General features: G+C 44.4%; 1 long non-coding RNA gene across 5 annotated transcripts; it reads left to right on the forward strand.

Annotated features, from left to right (window-relative positions):
- The first annotated feature begins 1,314 nt into the window (after nucleotides 1–1,314).
- On the forward strand, nucleotides 1,315–4,757 carry LOC119354249. 5 transcript variants are annotated; one of them, XR_005170739.1, is made up of 5 exons: nucleotides 1,315–1,838; nucleotides 2,013–2,122; nucleotides 2,217–2,277; nucleotides 2,385–2,432; nucleotides 2,511–4,757. It is a non-coding gene; the product is annotated as an uncharacterized LOC119354249 (long non-coding RNA). The 5 variants fall into 5 exon arrangements; XR_005170741.1 differs by having other exon boundaries at nucleotides 2,217–3,424; nucleotides 4,360–4,757; XR_005170742.1 differs by lacking the exon at nucleotides 2,385–2,432.
- The last annotated feature ends 630 nt before the right edge of the window (nucleotides 4,758–5,387 follow it).

A 5,387-nucleotide genomic window follows, 5' to 3' on the forward strand; every position in this document is an offset into this window, starting at 1 on the left:
GAGGTTGTTCATCTCAATTAGTCAAAATTGAATATTCCACATATGTAGCCCCAAGTGCCCAGTTGTCATGCTTGCAGCAAACTGGGACTTGTAATTGCCTTATGCTCATAAAAAGTTTAACCTGTGTAGCCCCCAAGGGTCGGGTCATTATGCAATAATGAGTAGGGACTTTGTAGATACGATCATGTAGACTTGAACAGCAACGTGTAGCCCCCAAGGGCCAGCTCAGCAAGACAATACCGAGCTGGAACTTTATATATACTTCATTGAAAATAACATCATACGATGTAGCCTCCATCGTATGGCTTAAACCCACGACCACAAGGTTAAGATCCTTGTGCTCTGCCAACCGAGCAATGGACCCTTCAATATAATGGATTAAGGCTTGTATGCTTTGAATTTTTGACAGGAGCAATTAGTAGCCCCCAAGGGCCGGCTCATTACGATGTGATGAGTCGGGTCTTCGATAAGGCAAGCAAAAAATGACTTTGCATTAGCCCCCAAGTGTCATGGTGCATGCTTGCAGTGACATGAGACTTCCATATTTAAAACATTACAGAGGCTAGCCAACTCGCTTGGAGAATGCTCCCTCAATCAGTTCCTTCGTTGGCCGTTCGATGAGGGTTGACGAAGTCTTTTTTTGCTTCCTGCCTGTCGGATCTTCGCTGGCATTGACTTCTGCAGTTTTTACCGGATGGTAGATCCTGGTCATGAGATGACGTGTGGGGCTCGCGCTGGATCAGATTGGCTGGGTACCGGTTTCTTCGGTGCGCGGGGCAGCCTCTCCTGCCACGCCGCGTGCGCGCGAAGCCCGCGTCGTGGGCGCGTGCGCAGGCGCGGGTTCTGCGCTGCTCCATGTTTGCACGCAGTTTCTGCTACCCTGTCTGTATTTTGCCAATAATGGGTGGGCCGGTGCTACCCCTGGTCCCGCTTGTCGGCTGCCCTGGCTGCATGTTTCACGGTGAGTTTTCTTGGTCAACTGCTTTTGGTTCCTCATGCGTGGCCCGCTGATGCGTCGTGGGAGTTACTGCATCCCACGTCAATTGCTGAGGGGTGGGCTGGAGCATGTGCGCCCGACTTGTGCACCCACGATTATGCTGACACGATGACGGGTGGGCCGCCGCTCCTCCTGGTCCTGCTCATTGAATCCTCCATTGGCTGGGTTGCAATTTCTCGGGTGAACCACACTTGACGCATCGCGTCAACCGGTGCCCGCGTCCTGCGTTGGAGGAGACGGGGAGCAGTTGGCCGCGTCGTACGTTGTGACGTTTGCGGGGCCGTGTCCTCGAAACCCCCTCGCCCAGTCCCCTTGCTTGCACGCTGCACCCCTCCCTCCCTCATCAATCTCTATCCCTCCTCAGCCGCCACATCTAGAAGCCATGAACCCTAGCCATCTTCCTCTCCTTGCATGTTCGTGCTCATCGTTGCCATTCCTCCCGCTCCCCATCGTTGCCCCGACGCCTCCACCGGCTAGGTACCATGGATCCATGGCCGATGGGAGAGTACACCGTCGTCCATCCATCGCTTAGGTTGGTGGCGCATGGGTCGGGTCTGGGCAGAAGGTCGACGCCTCCGGGGGAAAACAACGGGGGTTGGTGCAGCAGAAAATGAGGACGGGGTTGGCCGTAGAGGGAGGCTCGCTGGCCGGAACAGCCGGAGCAAGGAGGCAGTGTCGCCATGGAGGGAGGCCCACTGGCCGGAGCAGCAGGAGCAACTGCATCCGCTAGTCGGCCCGACGCACCGCCTCCTCTGCTGTGGCCCGCACGGTCGAGAGGGGCAGCTCCGCCGTAGCTGGCGGCGAGTTCAACAGCCGCCGCCTCCTCTCCTCTTCGAATCCAGTAAGCTCCCGATGTCTTTCCACTTTCATTTGTAGGATTTGCCGAGCTTGCTCCTGCTTTCTTCTCTTCATCAATGTTTGTCTCGTCCCTATCATTCGACTTTCGTCAATGGTCTACTCTGCTTGTTTTAGCCAGTTTTAGTTGATTCTAATTATATTGGCCACTTTTCTGTAGCAGGTGCCTATGCGTTGTTCCCCTCGGTTGGATTGTTCATCCTTCTTCGCCGATGGTGTGCTCATCTATTGCAGTAGCCTTCGTGTGCTGGATGAACACTATCGGTTGAGGTTCGTGCCCTTCTTTACTTGATTCTGGCTTCTTCCTTCCTTTTCCCTACGCCCTGGTAACCTCTATTCTTACTCTTGTCCCCATCGTGTGCAGGTTGGTTTCTTCCCGTTGTGTCCTGCATCGACAGTCGCATCTTTCTGCCATTGCCATTGAGGTTAGTCTGCACTCTGTTTGGTTGCATGCAACATGTTCGATGAAATGTGTGTGTAATGACCTTTCTTTTTTTCATCTCGTTTTGCCTGCTGGCCCGCTTTTGTATAGTCCTCTGTATAGCATGCTTTCTTGGCCTGGTTCTGCCTTCTAGCTCTGGTAATTAGCTGTTGTTTTGCTTGTCTATAAGCCTGCTGTTTTTATGCCTGTGTGACCGTTATGCATGTACTCTGGCAGGTCTATCTTCGTTTGTCTAGCAGGTTCAACGATCTGCTAGGTTGCTGCATCTGCAACTCAGTGTTGCTGTTCACGGTTTTCTTTAGTCATTCTTCCCTACATGCTTGTTCTTCCTCACTACACACATGCTTCTCTTCTCTAAGTACCGTAATACTGCTGTGCTGTCTCTAGCTACATGCATTTACCTTTCTTTGTCGGTATAATTGTCTATTGATGGGCCATGGTTATGTGAACTTTAAGATGTAATGATATATGGTGTTTAAATTTGTCTTGTTCATTAGCGCCTACGATTTTGCGCCAAAGAGTCGTCTGATATCCAAGTTTTTATATATTTTTACACCATTGTAGCCCATAACTTGCTTCAATCCTGTTACACATTGGCTTGAAGATAGGTCGTCCATTTTTATTGACTTTTTTTGTACATTGTGAAGTCATGGCCCCAATTTATATTCATGTTTAGTTTGCTATGTTGTAGTTCATGTATGCTCTGTAAAGAGCATGTACAACTAATGGGTTTAATTTGTTTGTTCCTTTTTTAGATGTTCCGTATCGGTGCATAATTCAACTTGATCCATACAGTGCCAGTGATTTTGTAAGATTTGCCCATATCTTTTGAGGAAATAATTATGCTTCAAGAAGATGTTAAATAAGCTGGTCAGCTCTGCCTCTGGGGCAAAAGGTCAGCAAATCTGCTTGGCTATTCCTCCCAAGGTGATGAGAGATTGCTTGTTGCAGACTACATGCCTAGAAAGACATATCTTCCACTATGAGTATGTTAAATGCTTGTGAGCAGGCCACTACTTTACAAAGTTTACTACAGCAGCAAGGACGCTATGCTTTGATTAGTTGAGCCGCCCTCTATTATTTCGTTCATGGGCAGAGTGGGTGGAGGTGCAGCGCCTCAGCATGTCGAGGTATAGGGATGGAACCTGATCCTTATTTCACATTATGTTTCTGTTCTTACGATAAGTGACTCATGTTTCTTCTGTGTAATGCTAGGATAAAGTTTGATTTTCTCTGTACTACTCCAACTTGGTCCTATCTCTAACTACAAAATTTTTATGTATCGTTTTAATTGAGATTTATTATTATTAGAATTAGATGGTGTGCATTGAATATGAAAATAGGGCCAAGTATTGCTATGGCGTATATCCTATTGAGTTTTCATCGGACCTTGAAGCTCACGGTTGATCTCTTTGTAGCTTATAAAAGATAGTCATATCATTTTACTGGATGTATAATCAGAAAGGTGGGCCAACAAACTGTAATATGTGACTTAAAATATGATAATGCAAGCTTCCTTTATTTTCTTCCATGGGCAGAGTGGGTGGAGGTACACAGCCTCAAGATGTCAAGGAATCTGATCCTTATTTAACAGTAAACTTAGAAGGGTTTTCCATCTTATAATATGATAATGCAGGCTTCCTTACCCTGACCAGAATTTAGCATTTTGGTATTGCCTCCTTACCATGCAATGTAGGCGTCAACGCCACTTTTTAAATATAAGCCATCATTTGTGTCGGTCCTTATCAAGCAGTTCCTTATCAAAGGGGATTTTGATGTTCTCGCTAAAATAGAGGACTTGAATTGATGATTTCTAGGATTAGTAAACATTAGCACAATCCTGATTATCCAGTTAGAAATCTTATATTTTAATTGCGACAAGTAATGTAGGCTGCAAGAGTTGTCTTTTAAGTAATGCAAATTCTTCTGCTAGTAGCTAATGCTATTTAGAAATTTTGATTTCCCATTTTTTGTAGCTCTCTTCATTTTTGTCACTGGTTTACATTTGTTTTATATCTTTCTCATTCTGTTCATAGCATTTTGTCATGTTTCTTCCTTTTTACAGAGCTATTTTGATGTTGTGTTAAGAATTTTGGCTAATTGATGGCTCAAATGATTGCAAGCATATGATCTTGTCGGCTTGAGTGATTGCAGGCATATCGACTAGAGGAAAACGTAGCATAGAAGTTTCTTGCTTCCCTTTTTTGTTTTGGTGAAATTGCAGTCAAGCTACTTACATACGACTCTTATCAGGGCATTCGAGAATTCTCAAATTGGGTCTGCTTCTGTTTTAGCCTGATTTATGTTTCTACTGTAGGTGTTGCTCTATGGCAGTACATACGTTTTGCACTATTAAAGAGATAAGAATAGCGTGCTACCTATTTATGCTTGTTGTGGAACTGATATTGTTTTTTAGATGTTGGAACAAATGATGATTTAATCTGTGTGCAGTTGCATTGTTTATTTCACAACAGATGGAGATCGAATTTAATAATTATATTGACATGCCCCAGTGTTTTTTGTTATTGTAGTTGCCTAATTATTGTTATCTACTTCCTCTGATCCAAAATAAGTGTAGTGGTTTTAACTAAAACCATGGCATTTATTTTGGATTGGAGGGAGTACCATTTTTGTTCTTCTGCAACATAGCATGTGCAGTACTATACTCCTTATTATGCTAAGGCACTATGCATGACTTCAGAAGATTAACATTTCCAAATTTTACTGTCGAGTTGTATGGTCTATACATGTTATACAAATATGTTTTGTTCCAAACTCAGATTTCTCGGCGTGATAACCATATTTTTCAACCAAAAAGATGCTTCCTTAACTGGTCTATACATGTTATACAAATATGATTTATTTTTCAAACTAAGATTTCTCGGCGTGATTAACATATTTTTAATATAGCATGATTTAACACATGGGCTTTCTAATATCAATATCGAACATGTCCTTGCAAAATGAAACTATTTTCATCGATAACATGTCTTTAATGGGTCTCTGCGCCATTTGGCACAACGGGTCAACTAGTTTGATATAATCATGATTTGAATAATGTAGCCCCAAGTGCCGGGTCGTGTGCCTGCAGCG

The sequence above is a fragment of the Triticum dicoccoides genome, chromosome 2A (assembly GCF_002162155.2).
Source record: "Triticum dicoccoides isolate Atlit2015 ecotype Zavitan chromosome 2A, WEW_v2.0, whole genome shotgun sequence".
Lineage (NCBI taxonomy): Eukaryota > Viridiplantae > Streptophyta > Magnoliopsida > Poales > Poaceae > Triticum > Triticum dicoccoides.